This window comes from Amblyomma americanum, chromosome 4 (genome assembly GCF_052857255.1).
Source record: "Amblyomma americanum isolate KBUSLIRL-KWMA chromosome 4, ASM5285725v1, whole genome shotgun sequence".
NCBI lineage: Eukaryota > Metazoa > Arthropoda > Arachnida > Ixodida > Ixodidae > Amblyomma > Amblyomma americanum.
Window position 1 is genome coordinate 212637441 of NC_135500.1, and position 21711 is coordinate 212659151.

General features: G+C 44.6%; 2 pseudogenes across 2 annotated transcripts; both read left to right on the forward strand.

The window, feature by feature from the left end:
* Window positions 1-2327: 2327 nt before the first annotated feature.
* LOC144129267 (very long chain fatty acid elongase AAEL008004 pseudogene) lies at window positions 2328-12919 on the forward strand (annotated as a pseudogene). The gene is made up of 2 exons (XR_013313898.1): window positions 2328-2508; window positions 8307-12919. The product of XR_013313898.1 is annotated as a very long chain fatty acid elongase AAEL008004 pseudogene (transcript).
* A 153-nt stretch (window positions 12920-13072) lies between these two features.
* Window positions 13073-18154, forward strand: LOC144129266 (very long chain fatty acid elongase AAEL008004 pseudogene; annotated as a pseudogene). The gene is made up of 2 exons (XR_013313897.1): window positions 13073-13227; window positions 17184-18154. The product of XR_013313897.1 is annotated as a very long chain fatty acid elongase AAEL008004 pseudogene (transcript).
* The last annotated feature ends 3557 nt before the right edge of the window (window positions 18155-21711 follow it).

Below are 21711 nucleotides of genomic sequence, written 5' to 3' on the forward strand. Positions count from 1 at the left end.
GTTAATTTACTTTACATTCTTGCATGTCATAAAGACGTTTGATTCGAGTTGCTACCTTATAATCACAATTTATGTAATGTTCTGATCACTTTTCAATTCCGCATTTTCACGTGTGTCGTCACGACCCCTTACCCCACCCGGATTTTCTCGACGTGCGTACTAAGAGGTCGGGTGCTCCACTCTGTGAGACCACTAACGCTATTGCATTGAAAATTGACGAAAAAAATTTACCTGCTTGAAAATTATAAATTTCGAATTGTCTATTCGCAAATTTCTCTGTACTCCCTCCAAAATTCTATCGCTTATTAGGAAAATTAATTTCATTTGAACGAATTTTATCGTGAAACAATTTAATTTGTAGCAATACTTTTCGCCACATGGGAGCATGCTTACCTCCCCATCTTTGACACAGCGACATTATGACCTATGGTAGCAGTCCGATAGCAAAACATCTAAAAATACCCCATATTAAAATAAAGCAACCTTCCCTAATTTTTATTTTCGTTTGGAATGTTTTGGCAGTTGTGACATGCATTCTCCGCACAGACTGAAGTGTCGCAACACCTCGCAAGGCACACGCTGCGAATGGTTTGTTGAAACTTGCGCCCGCTGTACAAGTAGGCTGGAACAATGGAATAAAAATAAGGGATTTTCCCCTTCTCCGCTAACTGTCACCACGTATGTAATTTTAAAGTCTGTTCCATTCAACGGAGAGGATGCATCGCATTGGAACATTGGCGTAGATGTGAACACCAAGTGAAATTTAAGGGCATGTTTCATGGTGTTTCGGCGTTTTTCCTTGCATTTACGGGCGAGCTTTGAGCACTCCTTTTAGGTGCCCTCTAAGGCCGGCGGCGCCGCTCACACAAGGCGGCTGGGCTCTTGAGGTGTGAAAACCAGCTGGTAACTTTGCAGCGCAGTGTACCGGCACAACGTCTAGAACATCTTAAACATGGAGTTAACGATCTCGTGTACTCGATCGCAGGATGCTTGAGAAGCCATAACACTTCTCTTAACAGACGTGAATCCTTCAAGGATTAAAAAAATGCTAAGCATCTACAAAAGTCTGTAATGCTGCATTCAGTAGGGGAATACAAAAATGTGCTTTATGATTGATGCCAGGCTATGTCGGCGCTGGTGTTCTCGTGTGAATATGCGGCGAGGACGGCTAGTATTTTGCCTTTTGTTACCATGAAGGAGCGTGAGACTCAAGCCAGGACGGCCATGCCAGTCAACTTGGTCAATGCAGGCAGATGATTTGCGGTTGGAAGTGTTGGCGCAGTGACCATACGGCTTCTGTTCTCGCTACGGAATGCCTAAGAACAGTCTGCTGTACTGATATGACGACCGCTGAAGCCAGAAGTCTGGGGTTGACTTCCTTAGGCACCTCCATGCCACCTCCCAGCTCGAGTACCACAAGAATTCCGATCAACCTGTTTTATGGGCTTCATGGCTCGATACTACCGCGACGAATACCTCGTTCATCACCTCTCCTTCGTCGCCAGAGGTATTCGCGGTGGCCTTCTCTTCGTCTGTTAGCCGCCTGTTGACAGGCTGTTCTGCATAGGTAATTGGGAATTGCAGTTCGCTCTTAAGCAACCGGCCTATCAGTCATGCTCTACGTTGTCCTCTTGACTCAAAAACACGGCCGACGTCAAGCTGCTGCAAGCTGCAGTGTAGCCCTATTAAAGATGTGAAGCAACGAAGTATGCACATTGAACTTCGTTTTCTCCCATGGTGTCATGAAGGGAAGTTAATGCGACGAATGTCTTTGTTGCTCAGTAGACCTAACTGGCTTCTAGGAAGAAAAAGAAGAGGGAAGTGGAAATGCTTATGCCGACTGTATGCAATGTTCCTAAGCAGCATTCCACTCTTCTTTCATAGCCTCCTTTCCATTTTATTTGCCACGTTCTAGTCCAGACTTTTACGACCTTTTCATGCACCGCCGTCGCGTAATTTTCCCACCTAAGAATTCAAAGGGCTCACTTTCCTGCTTGTTTTTCCGAGGATCAAAAGGCCTTCGAAGGTCACAATTTAGACGCCTCTTTTAGCAATTACGACATATGAGGAGAGGAAGGAAAAAGTTCCGCTTCGTTCCCACAAGGCTTGAGATAACTCTGGAGATCATGCCCGCGTGTTTGTTATGTGTTTATCCAGTAACAACAAGAGACTCAAAAAGAAGTAGTGTGGTGGCTGATAATCATCCCTGGTTAAAGTAAAGGAGGAAGAATGGAGCGGAGTGACAGCAAGAGAAAAATAAACTATGGCCTTTGTTTATAGTTGCAGCGCAAGTAAATTTGCGTGCGTAGTCCTTATTGTTGTAACACCGAAGGCTGCAGTTTATTTTCCAGACCAACCAGAACGATGTCGCTCACAATGGTCGCACAACCTGAATGAGAGATTTCTTCTTTCGCTGAGCTCAGCTCGCAGTACAACTGTGCGGGTACGTCCAGCTCGGTACAGGAGCAGAAAAACACCATCTGGGATCGGCTCAACTCAGACGTCGAGGTAAGTGCTAGTTACTCCTTCTACGAGCTAGGGCTCAATGAGGGTACGTTTTTTTAAGGCTAGTGTGCGGTGACTTGTGGCACCTGTTTTTGTTCGACTGTTTCGGCAACACATAGATCAAGACCTTTATAAAGCCGATTTGTCGCGACGCGTATCAATCAAGCATCCAATCAGGAGCTTCTCAAGAATGCAGTTAATTGTGTTTTAGTGACGTCCGAACATAAATTTCCGTCTTGAGTCAAAGCGGTTAGTATTGGTTTATATATTAAAGCGATCATTAGATCCTGTGGTTAAGTTTCGATGTTCTGAGAGTTAGTAGAACATAGCCTTGTTTCTGCGATGAAAAGAAGTGATTATTTTTTAAGAAAGAAAAGCACTAGCACATTAACTTGAATAGATCGCAAGGAAATTGTTGCGCTGGAGCTTTGTAGTATCAAGATCAGAAGCATCCAGAAATAAGTAGAGGTCCCGCCTGCGGTGCCGTTGCATCGGCCCTCTTGCTGTGTCTCTTCTGCAATTTGTTATTTATTGTCAATAAACCTCGAACTTCCATACCTACATATTTCAAACTTCCTTGGTTATCTGAACTCTGCCTAAAAAGAAAAATAAAGTCGACAGGCGCAAATGCAATCAATGATATTATCTCGCGCATAAGAACTCCTGAGGATAAAATTATACAATGCTTTGAACGAAGCACAATATATAATTCGTGCAAATAGCGATTTAGGAAGGGGAAAATTTTCGATCTTGACCATAGCGCCGCAACGCCGACCACACTTTTTGGCCAGCAAATTTCAGAAGAAGAACTTCGTCTCAGAACACGTTATAATGCGTCCGAGTTAAAAATAACGTCTTCCCGAATATTTGCTACAGCTCATCTTCGAAGAATTTTCACTACATGCTGTCGTGACCTTCGGAACAGGGAACTAGTTTGAAAGAACCACTTCGGTCGTAGAAGCGTCGGTGCTCTTGTGACAAAACAGTGCTTTTAGTAACCAATGGACATTATGATTATATAAGGTACTACATAATGCGCGAGTAAACGGGGTTTTTATTAGTGTATAAATCTATCTGATAAAAAAATTTGCATTATGCGCGCGCGCATTTTAAACGCGCGTGAGCGTTTAATCGGCTGTAATTGAAGTCTGTAGAACGCGCTATGCAAGCTCCAGATCTTGTGCATCTGAAGTTACGACACCCTCAGTATGGCACTTTCTGGCCCTCTTATCCTTGCTGGCGGCTGCTCTAGTGTATACCTCGAGAACGCCCGCCTCCGCTTATTTAATCTCGAAATTCTCCCTTGGTCATGGTCGCTGCCTAAAACGGAACTCGAGAAACACATAATTACACATGCGTAATGGGCACCTGTCACCCGCCGCAGTAGCTCCGAAGCCATGTAGTTCTGCAAGTGCATACGAGGTCGCGGGTATGACCTCGGCTGCGGCCACGGCGTTCTGATGCCCTCTTCATTGAAATTTTTGAGAATCAAATTAATCCCGTCTTCGAATACGAAATGCCTCAAAGATGCCTTCTCGTCACTCTCTTTATTCAGAATCAGAATAAGTTTATTGGAATGAAAAAAGAAAATATAAGGTGGATAAATTTACACACAAGGGTACCGTCCATCAATTCATCGTTACTCTGACGCTAAATCCATTTGTCAGCTTCAGTGACGAGAAAAAAAATTGGATGCCACACTTAAGCTCCGCCCTAAAGGTATGACTAAATAGCCTAAAATAATTCCTTTATATGCAGAAGGTCATTCTCTACTTCACATTCATAGATCCTGGCCCAGTGGTACAGCGGTTAAGCGTGCGTCACTGCCCTGCAATGGCAGGTGGTCCCAGCGGTGGGATCTGTGCGGCTCAGGTAGTTCTTCCCGAGCAAACAGTCATTAATTTAACTGCCACCTGTCTTGGTGGGCAGTTTGCTCACTATCTTGCGGGCAGGTTGCGATGATGCCGCAAGATCACGTGATCTACGTGGGCCGCCTGCTTCCCAGGTTGCTCTCTTGGCACCACCTGCCAGAGTCATACCCGAGATCTTTAGCTCACGACGCAAACACCGGACTTTCTAGACAACGGGGTCCTTAATGCGGTCGCGTTAAAAGAAACTTCCGTAGATTAGGTCTCAACATTAGTTACATGACTTGATTAGCAGCATTTTTAACTCCGTGTTCTACACTCGAAAGAGCGATGCGCATTGCTTTAATCAAAGGCTGAGCGTATGGACCTTGCCGACCCACCTTCTAGGTTCCTGTATTCTCAAGCCTAATATATTTTCGACACGAAGCTGCCTTTGAGTCATTATATGCCAACAATATGCGAGAAAAATCTTCAAGCACAGCACCTTACGTGTCATGCATGAAAGCATGTCCCGAATAGTTACCATAGTCTAATTGTTGCCTTTAAGGACTCCTCGCCCTATGCCGCACTGCAGACAGAACAAGGCTGAATAGTTAGTGGGCCTAGTTGTCCCTTTCTTTTTCCTCACGCTTCTAAAAAGAAGTCACGGAGGATACGAGCACCGCAAAGCTAGAAATTTCCTCCTCATAGCAAGACATGAATGAAACAGTAAAAAAAAGAAATCTCGTAACAGAGACGCAGGCGGTATATAAAGTCCAGCAAGCGTTATTCCGCAGGGTAATTTCTGGAGGTTTATCAGTTTTCACTTAATTTTACGTAAGGAAAACCATCTGTCTTAGTTGAGGGCTGAGGATTAATTTCTATTTGACAGCATTTGGGTGCTTTTGCATTCTGCCTCCGTATAAAAGAGACCACTGCAGCCGGGATTCGATCTCACGTCTGGAATCAGCAGCCGAACGCCAAAGCAACGCACATCACTGCTGGACTTGCAATTTGTTTCTCTCAGCACATGTCGCAAATGATTTCGATGATATAGTGTTTTTGCGAAAATCAACTCGTAATCGCAAACGCGAGTAGCTGAAGGAAACTACATTTGAAGGAAATGCTCCGTGCTGCAGCTCAATGTCCCTTGAAATAGTATTCACAGACACTGTAGAAAGCGATTAATGCTTTTCCCGTGGTACACACTGCAAGGAGATACCACCACAGTAAAACACGGTATTCTATACTTCGCTTAATGTAAGCACTGTTTGTGCATTTCATCGCCAAATGCGAGTTTTTATACACTTACTCACAGGCCGTCACTATGAAGCAGCACACCGTGACGCAACACCAGAGTTGCTGAGGATGAACTCCGCATATTTTTTAGAAATTAACCTGTGTGGGGCTTTGGGGCTTCTGAATTAAACTTGGTAAATTTTCGTGGACGCTACGGCACACACAATTTGCATTCCCGCCAGAAATGCTAACCACTCAGGTAAAGGTGACGGCTATTTGTGAAGCGGTGTCTTTTGAGAAGCGGAGAACGCTGATCTGGCGCTCTCACATGTCACGCGACGGTGCATAAAAACAAGGTATACCTAGACCACTGAAGGTGTGGAGAGATCAAGATATCCAAGTGTGAATGCGGAAGACAGGGAAAGCGAACATTGCAGTATGCTGTAGGACGCAGCGGAAAGCCATGCTGCGGACGGGTGTTTCAGTATTGAAGTATGTCGGCTAACGAAATCCTGCGCTTATGAGCAGCTCGAGTTTCTCATCCCATTCCGAACACGAGCGTTTACATGGATAAAAACGTTTCTAGTGAGCCATTATTACTCGTCACATTTTACAGAGTTCGGCAATACTCACAACTATATACTTCGGTTTATTTGATGACGCTCTATCATGAAAACAATAAAAAAATTAAGAAGTTTTGCATATGTGGTCGCTGAATGGTGCCTAAATGAATGGTGCCAGCTATGGCTCATGGAAATTAATATCAAAAAAAACAATGTTGATGACCTTTTCCACGCGCACTAATATACCTTCTAATGTGTACACAATTAATGAGAATGCAGTTGAAAGAACGGATTGTTTTAAGTACCTAGGTGTTTATCTCAGTGCTGATTTAAGCTGGAACACCCACATAAATCACATCACAAACAAAGCATTCAAGAAACTGGGACTCATCAAACGTCGTCTATATCTTGCCAACCCCGAGACAAAGCTTCGCGCGTATACTACACTCATAAGGTCAGCCTTAGAATATGCATCTTTAATATGGAGTCCAAGTAGTGTTTCATTAATTAACCGTCTTGAGTCTGTGCAAAATAAAGCTGTGAGGTTCATCCTTTCTTCATACTCACCGTATGAAAGTGTGTCATTATTGAAGCAAACTATCAGTATTCCCGACCTTATCACTCGGCCCAAGTTCTCTCGTTTATCGTTTTTTCATTCCTTGTACTACGATGGCTCCCTGTCCACAGCTGATCGACGCCCCTGCCCATCATGTTTCATCCCGGTCTGATCATTCCCACAAAGTGCAACCCATCTTCGCACGAACACTGAAATATCAAACATCACCCTTACTATTATCTATGGCAGAGTGGAACTCGTTACCGGCTGACATAGTTTCTGAAAGTGAGTTATCACATTTCCAAACAAAACTTTCATCGCACCTTGGCCTACAAAATTCACCGTGATATTTTCAGTATTGTTGAAGCATTAAGTCTCATACGCTCAACCTATGTATCTTTCAGCGACTGCAGTGATGTGTACTTGCAATTTGTATATATAGTTATTCTTTGTATTTGTTAACTACTGTGTGCCAATAATCTGTATTGTGTTGTTTTCATGCCCTCCCCCCCTATGTAATGCCCACTTGAGCCTTTAGGGTATTTAAATAAATAAATAAATAAATAAATAAATAAATAAATAAATAAATAAATAAATATTCGGGACTTGCCAAGGAGACAGCAGTGATGTGTGAATTACACACAGCATAAGGAAGCAAAATTTTGTATTTATCGATGCGGCTGTTTGAACTCAATTGATCTGAACTGCCACAACTACTACAGGATGACAGTGGGCCGACCAAACTATCGAGGTGTCTGCCGATTATTCAGTCGTTTTTCATACTGTTGGTTATTCTGATTGCAAAAGTTCATCAGGGCTTCTAAGGCATGTCGTATGTAGGGTTGCTACGCACCCCCAATCACTGTCTACAGAGACCGTAGCCAGCTCCTCCGCCTCATGACGTTCAGAAATAAATCGTTAAAGTCGTCCGGATTCCCATACGGATTGCAAAACAGCATGATTAAGATCTCTCAGGTACTATTTGAATACCTAGAATTTTTTGAGGTCTTCAGGTGCCACATAACACGCCACTAATCGTTGTCGGCACCTGAAAGCCCAAAACTCCTGTTTGAAAGCACTGTTATGGAGCGTGGTGTAATAGGCTCCCCAAACCGATTACAGATTGTTGACTGCTGCTATTTAAAAGGATTAATTTCCACCTGTTAGGTTCACGGTCTTATTCACTGCCGGCATCAGTCATGCAATTCCAGTTCATTTTGTCCGATATCTTTTGCCACAGTCAGGCAGTGAAGTTACGCCCCCGCCCCCCTAAAAATAGGCAGAGGCTGAGAGGAGGGTAACTGGAAGGAGGGTAAGAGAGGGGGGCAGGAACGACGCCCCACATCGTGCTAAAAATTCAGGTGCCAGGGTAAACATAAAAATCTGTCACCGATAAAGTAATGATACATAAATAAATATGGACAGAAATAGAGCACAAACCGTTGGGAAGAATAGCTGTTATTTTCTGTCGTATACTTAATGGATTTGTCATTTGTTCTTATCACTGTGACATCTTCCTGTATGAGTTCTTGATCCAAATTCATTTCCTTTAAAAAAATATACTGTGGCAACAGCATATGTATTTTGTTTTTCCAGACAACCGCTGCTGGCTACGTAAGGATTAGTGCGCAATGACAGAGCTCCTCTTCGCACCAGCCAGGTTTCTCCGGGAGATCTATGAGAAAGGGGACCCGAGAACCAAGAACTACCCGCTCGTATTGAACCCTCTCTTTGTTTTCCCCTTTCTCGCCGCCTACTTGTACTTCGTGAAGGTCGCTGGGCCCCGATGGATGGCAAACAAGGAACCGTACCGAATAATGAACTTAATCCGCTTCCACAACGCCTGCATGGTCGTCGTTTGTGCCTGGTTCCTCTATCTGCTGCTCAAACTCACGTACCTTCCCGGGGGACGCTACAACCTCTGGTGCCAGGGTGTCACTGGCTACATGGATGAAGAAATGGAGCGCTACTACAGATACGGCTGGTTCTTCATCGCGGCGCGCTACGCCGACCACTTGGACACGGTCTTCTTCGTGCTGCGCAAGAAGTTCAGCCACATTACTCACCTCCACGTCATCCACCACACCATCGTCACTGCCAACATCTGGTACTGGGGGCTGTACGCGCCCGAGGGCCAACCGGCATTTGGCCTCGGCCTAAACGTGTTCGTGCACACCATCATGTACACCTACTACCTGCTCGCGACCATGGGCCCGACCGTGAGGAAGTACCTGTGGTGGAAGAAGTACCTCACCAGGCTCCAGATTACCCAGTTTGTCCTCTCCATGGCGCACCTGTCGATACCGTTGTTCGTAGACTGTGGGTTTCCAAGGCACTTGATCCTCATTGGAAACGCGCAGACGTTATTAATACTCGGCCTCTTCATCAACTTTTACGTCAAGGCGTACGTTACGCGGAAAGACCACGGGTGTGGCAGTATTCACGTGCGTTTGGCGACGAAAGGGTGCGATGCTAGGAGTAAGGAACAGTGAGCTAACAGAGACTTAACAGGGCTTCAAAGTCTGTAAATAAATCATACGATAAAGGACACACGGCGTTTGATGTGAAATTTCTATTATGGTTACCGGCACTTCTTTCATTGAAGCATAACTTCTAGAAATAAAGCGAAGTGATTTTCACCTCACCGGGGGCGTAAGTTCTAATGAAGTTTTCTCCTGTTTGATGCAATGAAAAACCATGTCCTCAATGTTAACACGCCAATGCAGTGTTAAATCAATCTTCTTTGACAGCTGCAATCCTCGGGAAGCCGCAGTGGTAATGGCGTTCGGCTGCTGACCCGAAAGACGCCGGCTCGATCCCGGCCGCGGCAGTCGCATTTTGATGGAGGCGAGATTCTAGAGGCCCGTCTACTGTGAGATACCAGTGCACGTTAAAGAACCCTAGGTGGTAGAAATTTTCGGAGCCCTTCGCTACGGCGTCCCTCACAGCCTGAGCCGCTTTGGGAAGTTAAACCCCCATAAACCTTACACTGCGATTCTCTATGGCATTATTTTGCATACGTGAAGTAATTTTTAAAGATCGTAAACCATACTTATCTATAGTCCTAATATGTACACGAGGTATGAGCAGAAAAGGCGCACAGATTGGTTCATTTTTAGCGATAACAAACGACAACATGAAGCCTGAATCTCTCCAACGCCAAAATAAAAAAGCATAGAACACACAAAGAGAAAGTACATACTCTGGAAAAGCGTTCTATGACCTTCAACAAAGAATGTGCTTGCGCAAAGAACACAGGACACAACAAAATAACACATATGACAAGTGTTACTTCCTTGTGTCCTGTGTTCGTTGCGCAAGTACATTCTTTGTTAGAAATGAACCAACTCGCCCAGACATGAGTGTTAATTCTGTTTTTCAGAGAGAAAAAAAGTCCTGGCACGCTTATGCTCCACCTTAAGAGAATGAAGCGCTAGCGTTAATGGTTTCCTTCAACGATCTGGAGTCCTATTTGTGAATGATGATCATGATTTTTTTATGGCGCAATGTGGCCAAAGTGCACCACGGCACAAGGTTTTTTTCTTCTGCTCAAGGTCGGGTTAAAGACCCATTTTCAAGGCACTTCGCCCTAAATTAGCCGAGCGCTAGGGCAAAGCCTGTACCCATTGTATCATCGGTGAGTGCCCGCAGTCATTGGGGATCGAACCAGGCACCTCCCGCATGCGAGGCGGATGCTCAGACTACTTGGCCACCGCTGCGGTGTCTCTGCGAATGACTTTGCAGACAAGGACATCGTTGGACAAGACATAGAAGGCCTCCTTCTAACCAAGTCGAACGATCGTGTCTCAACGGCATAGGTGTAGCGGACCTAACTAGCGACCCAAGCTTTACTGGCTCGAGTCCAGTTACTGCAATTGTGTTTTTCCGCAAATGAAGAGTTCATTAGTTAATTTACTTTACATTCTTGCATGTCATAAAGACGTTTGATTCGAGTTGCTACCTTATAATCACAATTTATGTAATGTTCTGATCACTTTTCAATTCCGCATTTTCACGTGTGACGTCACGACCCCTTACCCCACCCGGATTTTCTCGACGTGCGTACTAATAGGTCGGGTGCTCCACTCTGTGAGACCACTAACGCTATTGCATTGAAAATTGACCAAAAAAATTTACCTGCTTGAAAATTATAAATTTCGAATTGTCTATTCGCAAATTTCTCTGTATTCCCTCCAAAATTCTATCGCTTATTAGGAAAATTAATTTCATTTGAACGAATTTTATCGTGAAACAATTTAATTTGTAGCAATACTTTTCGCCACATGGGAGCATGCTTACCTCCCCATCTTTGACACAGCGACATTATAACCTATGGTAGCAGTCCGATAGTAAAACATCTAAAAATACCCCATATTAAAATAAAGCAACCTTCCCTAAATTTGATTTTCGTTTTGAATGTTTTGGCCGTTGTGACATGCATTCTCCGCACAGACTGAAGTGTCGCAGCACCTCGCAAGGCACACGCTGCGAATGGTTTGTTGAAACTTGCGCCCGCTGTACAAGTAGGCTGGAACAATGAAATAAAAATGAGGGGTTTTCCCATTCTCCGCAAACTGTCACCACGCATGTAATTTTAGAGTCTGTTCCATTCAACGGAGAGGATGCATCGCATTGGAACATTGGCGTAGATGTGAACACCAAGTGAAATTTAAGGGCATGTTTCATGTTGTTTCGGCGTTTTTCCTTGCATTTACGGGCGAGCTTTGAGCACTCCTTTTAGGTGCCCTCTAAGGCCGGCGGCGCCGCTCACACAAGGCCGCTGGGCTCTTGAGGTGTGAAAACCAGCTGGTAACTTTGCAGCGCAGTGTACCGGCACAACGTCTAGAGCACGTTAAACATGGAGTTAACGATCTCGTGTACTCGATCGCAGGATGCTTGAGAAGCCATACCACTTCTCTTAACAGACGTGAATCCTTCAAGGATTAAAAAAATGCTAAGCATCTACAAGAGTCTGTAATGCTGCATTCAGTAGGGGAATACAAAAATGTGCTTTATGATTGATGCCAGGCTATGTCGGCGCAGGTGTTCTCGTGTGAATATGGGGCGAGGACGGCTAGTATTTTGCCTTATGTTACCATGAAGGAGCGTGAGACTCAAGCCAGGACGGCCATGCCAGTCAACTTGGTCAATGCAGGCAGATGATTTGCGGTTGGAAGTGTTGGCGCAGTGACCATACGGCTTCTGTTCTCGCTACGGAATGCCTAAGAACAGTCTGCTGTACTGATATGACGACCGCTGAAGCCAGAAGTCTGGGGTTGACTTCCTTAGGCACCTCCAAGCCACCTCCCAGCTCGAGTACCACAAGAATTCCGATCAACCTGTTTTATGGGCTTCATGGCTAGATACTACCGCGACGATACCTCGTTCATCACCTCTCCTTCGTCGCCAGAGGTATTCGCGGTGGCCTTCTCTTCGTCTGTTAGCCGCCTGTTGACAGGCTGTTCTGCATAGGTAATTGGGAATTGCAGTTCGCTCTTAAGCAGCCGGCCTATCAGTCATGCTCTACGTTGTCCTCTTGACTCAAAAACACGGCCGACATCAAGCTGCTGAAAGCTGCAGTGTAGCCCTATTAAAGATGTGAAGCAATGAAGTATGAATACTGAACTTCGTTTTCTACCATGGTGTCATGAAGGGAAGTTAATGCGACGAATGTCTTCGTTGCTCAGTAGACCTAACTGGCTTCTAGCAAGAAAAAGAAGAAGAAAGTGGAAATGCTTATGCCGACTGTATGCAATGTTCCTAAGCAGCATTCCACTCTTCTTTCATAGCCTCCTCTCCATTTTATTTGCCACGTTCTAGTCCAGACTTCTACGTCGCCTATTTTTTTTATTTCATAAAACTAAAGCTGTGACGCAAGAGGAGCAAGTGAAAGTAATGCTTTAGCAAGGAGAAATGCCAGAGCACGTCAGGAGAGCCTTCGCCCTTTTCATGCACCGCCGTCGCGTAATTTTCCCACCTAAGAATTCAAAGGGCTCACTTTCCTGCTTGTTTTCCTGAGGCTCAAAAGGCGAAGGTCACAATTTAGACGCCTCTTTTAGCAATTACGACATATGAGGAGAGGAAGGAAAAAAGTTCCGCTTCGTTCCCACAAGGCTTGATATAACTCTGGAGATCATGCCCGCGTGTTTGTTATGTGTTTATCCAGCAACAACAAGAGACTCAAAAAGAAGTAGTGTGGTGGCTGATAATCATCCCTGGTTAAAGTAAAGGAGGAAGAATAGAGGAGAGTGACAGCAAGAGAAAAATAAACTATGGCCTTTGTTTATAATTGCAGCGCAAGTAACTTTGCGTGCGTAGTCCTCATTGTTCTAACACCGCAGGCTGCAGTTTACTTTCCAGACGAACCAGAACGATGTCGCTCACAATGGTCGCACAGCCTGAATGAGAGATTTCTTCTTTCGCTGAGCTCAGCTCGCAGTACAACTGTGCGGGTACGTCCAGCTCGGTACAGGAGCAGAAAAACACGATCTGGGATCGGCTCAACTCAGACGTCGAGGTAAGTGCTAGTTACTCCTTCTACGAGCTAGGTCTCAATGAGAGTACGTTTTTTTTAAGGCTAGTGTGCTGTGACTTGTGGCGCCTGTTTTTGTTCGACTGTTTCGGCAACACATAGATCAAGACCTTTATAAAGCCGATTTTTTGCGACGAGTATCAATCAAGCATCCAATCAGGAGCTTCTTAAGAATGCAGTTAATTGTGTTTTAGTGACGTCCGAACATAAATTTTTGTCTTGAGTAAAAGCGGTTAGTATTGGTTTATATATTAAAGCGATCATTAGATCATGTGATTAAGTTTCGATGATCTGAGAGTTAGTAGAACAGAGCCTTGTTTCTGCGATGAAAAGAAGTGATTATTTTTTAAGAAAGAAAAGCACTAGCACATTAACTTGAATAGATCGCAAGGAAATAGTTGCGCTGGAGCTTTGTAGTATCAAGATCTCAAGCGTCTAGTCATAAGAAGAGGTCCCGCCTGCGGTGCCGTTGCATCGGCCCTCTTGCTTGTGTGTCTAACTTCCAAACCTACAAATTTCAAACTTCCTTATCTGAACTCTGCCTAAAAAGAAAAATAAAGTCGACAGGCGCAAATGCAATCAATGATATTATCTCGCGCATAAGAACTCCTGAGGATAAAATTATACAATGCTTTGAACGAAGCACAATATATAATTCGTGCAAACAGCGATTTTGGAAGGGGAAAATTTTCGATCTTGACCATAGCGCCGCAACGCCGACCACACTTTTTGGCCAGCAAATTTCAGAAGAAGAACTTCGTCTCAGAACACGTTATAATGCGTCCGAGTTAAAAATAACGTCTTCCCTAATATTTGCTACAGCTCATCTTCGAAGAATTTGCACTACATGCTGTCGTGACCTTCGGAACAGGGAACTAGTTTGAGAGAACCACTTCGGTCGTAGAAGCGTCGGTGCTCTTGTGACAAAACAGTGCTTTTAGTAACCAATGGACATTATGATTATATAAGGTACTACATAATGCGCGAGTAAACGGGGTTTTTATTAGTGTATAAATCTATCTGATAAAAAAAATTTGCATTATGCGCGCGCGCATTTTAAACGCGCGTGAGCGTTTAATCGGCTGTAATTGAAGTCTGTAGAACGCGCTATGCAAGCTCCATATCTTTTGCATCTGAAGTTACGACACCCTCAGTATGGCACTTTCTGGCCCTCTTATCCTTGCTGGCGGCTGCTCTAGTGTATACCTCGAGAACGCCCGCCTCCGCTTATTTAATCTCGAAATTCTCCCTTGGTCATGGTCACTTCCTACAACGGAACTCGAAAAACACATAATTACACATGCGTAATGGGCACCTGTCACTCGCCGCAGTAGCTCCGAAGCCATGTAGTTCTGCAAGTGGTTACGAGGTCGCGGGTATGACCTCGGCTGCGCCCACGGCGTTCTGATGCCCTCTTCATTGAAATTTTGGAGAATCAAATTAATCCCGTCTTCGAATACAAAATGCCTCAAAGATGCCTTCTCGTCACTCTCTTCATTCAGAATCAGAATAAGTTTATTGGAATGGAAAAGAAAATATAAGGTGGATAAATTTACACACAAGGGTTCCGTCCATCAATTCATCGTTACTCTGACGCTAACTCCATTTGTCAGCTTCAGTGACGAGAAAAAAATTGGATGCCACACTTAAGCTCCGCCCTAAAGGTATGACTAAATAGCCTAAAATAGTTCCTTTATATGCAGAAGGTCATTCTCTACTTCACATTCATAGATCCTGGCCCAGTGGTACAGCGGTTAAGCGTGCGTCACTGCCCTGCAATGGCAATTGGTCCCAGCGGTGGGATCTGTGCGGCTCAGGTTGCTCTTCCCGAGCAAACAGTCATTAATTTAACTGCCACCTGTCTTGGGGGGCAGTTTGCTCACTATCTTGCGGGCAGGTTGTGATGACGCCGCAAGATCACGTGATCTACGTGGGCCGCCTGCTTCCCAGGTTGCTCTCTTGGCACCACCTGGCAGAGTCATACCCGAGATTTTTAGCTCACGTCGCAAACACCGGACTTTCTAGACAACGGGGTCCTTAACGCGGTCGCGTTAAAAGAAACTTCCGTAGATTAGGTCTCAACATTAGTTACATGACTTAATTAGCCGGATTTTTAACTCCGCGTTCTATACTCGAAAGAGCGACGCGCATTGCTTTAATCAAAGGCTGAGCGTATGGACCTTGCCGACCCACCTTATAGGTTCCTGTATTCTCAAGCCTAATATATTTTCGACACGAAGCTGCCTTTGAGTCATTATATGCCAACAATAGGCGAGAAAAATCTTCAAGAACAGCACCTTACGTGTCATGCATGAAAACATGTCCCGCATAGTTGCCATAGTCTAATTGTTGCCTTTAAGGACTCTTCGCCCTATGCGGCACTGCAGACAGAACAAGGCTGAATAGTCAGTGGGCCTAGTTGCCCCTTTCTTTTTCCTCACGCTTCTAAAAAGAAGTCACGGAGGATACGAGCACCGCAAAGGTAGAAATTTCCTCCTCATAACATGACATGAATGAAACAGGATAAAATAGAAATCTCGTAACAGAGACGCAGGCGGTATATGAAGTCCAGCAAGCGTTATTGCGCAAGGTGATTTGTGGAGGTTTATCAGTTTTCACTTACTTTTACTTAAGGAAAACCATCTGTCTTAGTTGAGGGCTGAGGATTAATTTCTATTTGACAGCATTTGGGTGCTTTTGCATTCTGCCTTCGTATAAAAGAGACCACCGCAGCCGGGATTGGATCTCACGTCTGGAATCAGCAGCCGAACGCCAAAGCAACGCACACCACTGCGGGACTTGCAATTTGTTTCTCTCATCACATGTCGCAAATGATTTCGATGATATAGTGTTTTTGCGAAAATTCACTCGTAATCGCAAACGCGAGCAGTTTAAGGAAACTACATTTGAAGGAAATGCCCTGTGCTGCAGCTCAATGCCCCTTGAAAAAGTATTCACGGACACTGTAGAAAGCGATTAATGCTTTTCCCGTGGTACACACTGCAAGGAGATACCACCACGGTAAAACACGGTATTCTATACTTCGCTTAATGTAAGCACTGTTTGTGCATTTCATCGCCAAATGCGAGTTTTTATACACTTACTCACAGGCCGTCACTATGAAGCAGCACACCGTGACGCAACACCAGAGTTGCTGAGGATGAACTCCGCATATTTTTTAGAAATTAACCTGTGTGGGGCTTCGGGGCTTCTGAATTAAACTTGGTAAATTTTGGTGGACGCTACGGCACACACAATTTGCATTCTCGCCAGAAATCCTAACCACTCAGGGAAAGGTGACGGCTATTGCAACAGATTTCGCGAGATCTCTATTGCGCAATAGTTTTGTTTTTCGGCAGGCAGAAAAAATTAAGTCTTCTAGAATGAAACACAGCGCTAACTTCGGGAGAACGAAAGGACAGCTCAGGCCACTTTTTCCTCCTCAGGCCATCTTTGTGCTCCTGCTGCAAATGTAGCAATCTTTCAGTTTCGTCCCTAGAGGCAAGCGGAGCAAAGCGTCTTCTTGCTTCTCTGTTACACAAGTGGAAATTCAAATCTCACGCAAATGTGGAAAGGAAACGCGATGTGCTCCGTCTTGCTCGTACTTTCTTTCCATAGCCTTTCTTCCTCCGAAATGCTTTGGTAATTTTAAGTTCATTCCCTATTCAGAACCTGGCCTCTTTGCTGTAACTATTAAATCTCGGGATAACGTTGTCTCCTCAATTTAAGTCGGCTTTTTGGTGATACCAACCTCCGTACGCGCAATTTGAATAAAGACAGGTTATGCGATTACTGCGCCTCTGGCGTTTGCGTTGCTTTATTGTCGCCCGTTGATACGAAACTGCGTCACTACGCGATTATTTTTAACTCGCAATGAAAATAGCTGGCGCTCCAGCTGGAAATACGTCGCAAAAAGACTACTTTGTATGATTCTCTTGCAGGGTTCCATTCTTGTGGTCCACCAAGCACCAGACTCCAGCAAAGAAATGACGCTCACGTGGAACCCCTTCACCCTAGCCTCCAGGCTAGTGCAGATGGGGGATCCTAGAACAAGGGACTACCCTCTAGTCGTAAACCCCATGTTTGTGTTTCCCCTGGTGTTCTTTTACCTGTACTTCGTCAAGGTGGCCGGGCCGCGATGGATGAAGGACAGAAAACCTTTCGACATAATCAACGTCGTGCGTGCCTACAACCTTTTTATGGTGGCTGTCAGTGCCCGCTTCCTGTACGTGCACCTCAAGCTGACGTACCTGCCCGGAGGCCGTTACAACCTTTGGTGCCAGGGCCTGACCGGCTACATGGACGACGAGCTTGCCTACTACTACAAATACGGCTGGTTCTTCGTAGCGGTGCGCTACGCCGACCTTCTGGACACAGTCTTCTGCGTACTGCGCAAGAAGTTCAACCAGATCACGCACTTGCACGTCATTCACCACACTCTGGTGACTGTCAACGTTTGGTTCTACACGCTGTTCGCGCCCGAAGGACAACCTGCGCTCAGTCTGGCTATAAACGTGTTTGTGCACATTGTCATGTACTTTTACTACTTCCTCGCCACACTGGGACCGCAAGTTCGCAAGCACCTTTGGTGGAAGAAGTACTTGACAACGATGCAGATCGTGCAGTTTGTCGTAGCCATTGCACACGTCTCCATACCTCTTTTTGTGGATTGCGGTTTTCCAAAGTACATTGTGGTCATTGGAAACTTGCAGACCTTCCTGTTGCTGTGCATGTTTGTCAACTTCTACATTAAAGCGTACTTGAAAAAAGAAAGCTCTAAACAAACCCCGCCAGAAGTATTTGCCAACGGGTCTGAACATAAAAGTGTGCAGAATGGCAAGATAGACTGAGGTACTCGCTTTTGTAAATAAAATCGCTTTTGTTTGTGAAATTCACGTGTAATTTTTTTCAAGCAGGGTCATCTCTGCATTTACGTGACTCGCACATAGGCGCTAGTTTTGTTGTTTTTGCTTTCTCAGCGCGCCTGGAAGTGACAATACATCATAAATACTCGCCTTCCAGATTAGCTTCTGACAGCTTCATTTAAATCGCCTAACCTAAAAAGTAAAACGAACGTTCGGTCTCGCAGCTTAAACACTTTTATTATCGTTCTAGAATTTCAATTTTTCCTGATTTGACATCATACATTAAGGTAGTAAAATACAGAATAAACAACTACTAGTTGGCCCTGACGATGTCCAACATCTTGTGCACGTTATCAGGCTTTACCGAATCCTTTCATTACCCCTTGGAATATATGTTATGTAATGTGGTATATAATGCGAAGGCAAAGTTAACCGAAGGTCCTTAGGGGTAATGGAGCGGGTTCCAAGAGAAGGCAAGCGTAGCAGCGGGCGGCAGGTGGGTGGTAAATTTTAAGAAGTTGGTGGGGATACGGTGGCCACAGCTGGCACAGGACAGTGTCAATTGGGTATAGGCATGGGAGAGGCCTTTGCCCTATAATGGGCGTAGTCAGGCTGATGACGATTATGTATTTATCGTGCAGGGCAAAACACATGGTGCTTGAAAATTCTTACGAACACGTCTCCTCTCCACCTGTATCAGAAGGCAAAAGTGCAAAATATAAGCTATTCGGCACGCAGGCGTTTTAATTTAGGCCTGAGGAGCCTGAGAAATTTCCCGGGGACATGAAATATCCCGGGTCAAAGACGCAGCGAGGGGCAGGTTCAAGCAAAAAAGTAAAGCAGGAACACAATGGAGAGGTGACGGCTCGCGGCTAAAAATGACCACGTTGCGACATGCTTATGCGAGTAATGCAGTTTAATTCAAGCTACACCGGCCACTTAAACGGGATGCCGCTATCATTAGGATAATATGGAAGGGCAAGCAGCTTTATATAGTGGGTCTACCACCTCTAGATAGTGGACGCTTCGTTCGACACTTCATGTCATAGTGAATAACGCAGCTGCTATTTTCGGCCTTGTTTTCGTTAACGCTTCATTTTATTTAGTGTTTTTAATGTGAATAAAAAAGGAAGGTGCTAATTATTCTTCATTCACTTGATTCACTTCTACGACGAGTGTTACTGCCACTAGGATCATCGCTGTTCTCCGTACAGCTACTACCGCTAAAATTATTACTGCCATTGGCTTGCATAAAACGAGATAGTGAACGTGGAATGGTTCGTATATTTTATAAAGCGCGTAATCTTTAAGAAGAATACAGTTACTGATAATACAGTTTTTAACTACTGCTAACTTCTATATTATCTAGAAAATTTGGGACAACCCCGACACCAAGGCCAACAGGATCATTTCGAATAAAGGCTGATCGTCCCGAGATTCAAATTTTCAAGAAATCTCGTCAGTCGCACAGTAAGAATACGAGGGTGATAACCCTGGTTGGGGCACCGTGATAAGGAACGGCAGATGTTTAGGACTGGTAGTTGCTACTGAGGCTTTTGACTCTAAGGGGGCTGTCATGAGGACAAGTGAAAGAATCAGAAGCAAAGCTGACGATCAAATGACAAGTATCGTACGTTCAAAACCAAAGAAAACAAATAAAAAAATTGACAGCCGATTACGAAAGCCGGCAGTGAAAAATTCGAGTGCAGTTCTTCATGGCTGGCATGTGGCGTATTACGCTGCTAGCCATCCTCCGGGATCTTAAACTGGGAGCCACTGTCTAGGTGGCAGTAAAAGTACAAAAAAGAGCACCGACGACGGACAAGAACGAAGAAAGAAGGACAAGCGCATGGAATGGCAAATAGTTTTTGCCAGCCGGTTAGGAGATTACAATCGGCAGCCTTTCCGGAAGAGATAATCTTGCTTGCGTGCAATAAAACCGTGAGGAAACTAAAATCTTTCGAGAATTGTCATCCATCAGAGCCGTCAGGTACGAAGAGGCATGCGGTTATACTATATGTTCATCTTTTGTCACATAAATTAAAGAGTTGTAGGCGCCAGATATGGTATTCAAGTGCTCTTCTCAGCCCTGAAAAAACTTGGAAAATCATGTGCCATAGTAGATAGGAAAGAAAAGGCTAAAAAACAGAAAATATCCGATAGTAGAGCCTGCAAGATAAACCACCAAAATAAGTTCACGCCATGTGCTGAAAGGGTAGCCTATGACTGAGTTTTCTTATGGCAAGAAATACATCGGCCAAACCGGAAACTGTGTGAACACCCGTCTACGCCAGCATAATACCTCGTTAAACCCCCCCCCCCCCCCCCCCCCCCCCCATCGACCAACCTTGCGTTTCATAACTGAGGTTTCCCCCTGAACAATACCGGGTTCCTCCGAGAAGAAAATGTGCACACCTCTTTTCCATGAGACGAAGGTTATTTGCAGGCATAGGAAAAAACTAACAAGAAAACTGTGTGAGGCATATCACATCCACGTGAATGGTAACACACGTGTAAGCACAGCTTCGGTGCTTCTTCATTGTGAGATGAAGTATCTACATTCCCATCATTAGAAGTATTTTCGGAGAAGCTTGCATCCTCGATCTTTTTTGGAGTGTATCAATACCTGTTTTTTCCAATAAACCTCAGTTGTTAGTCCGTCGTCACTGCGCTTTTTTTTACTTCATCAATATGCACCAACTCGCTCAGTTTTCGGTTCTTCTGCTATCCAGATGGCGTTCCGCTCCGCTACATGGACAACCGGTTACGCCGACGACAACGACGACACGAAAGCCAGGAACGAGCGCCTCAGAGCTGCACTCTACAACAACAGCCGAGCGGCACATCTTATTTTCTTTCTTGCCCGTATTTCAGTTTCGCACTATCAATTCAGGTATTCACAAACACAACATTCCCTTAGCTGTCATACATCAATGGCTATAACATATACCAGGTGTTTCAGGGAAGGTGATGACTCGTGTTTAAAAATAGGGTTTTTTAGGTAAACAGAAGCTTTTACCGGCATAGTAATGCCAGCGTTGGCGGACGTCAAAAAACAGGCGAATCATCTGAACCAGCTAAGTGATTAACTAAATTCAAATAGTTAAATTTTAGCTAGTACCAGTAGGCATCTGACTGCAATTAGAGATTTGTAGCCGGCCGTTAGTAATAGCCATATCAGTTTTTTAGAATTTCGAAAACGCCATTACTCTCGCCGCTGTGGAACGACAAAATTTGGCTACACCGTGCTTTCGAAACCGTGCTACATCGTGCTTTCGAAAAGTATGCAGGCGAAGCAACCCCTCCAGTGGTCGTAATTAGTCAAAATAGCCAAATTTTGTCGTGCCACAGCGGCGAGAGTAATTGTGTTTTCAAAATTCTAAAAAACTGATATGACTTTTACTAACGGCCGGCTACAAATCTTTAATTTCAGTCAGATGCCTATTGGTACTAGTTAAAATTTAACAATTTCAATTTAGTTAATCACTTTGCTGGTTAAATTGACTCGCCTGTTTTTTGACGTCCGCCAGCACTCATATTACTATGCAGCAAATTGCTCCTCGTTACCTCAAAAACCTTTTTAAAAATTAGTGATCACCTTTCC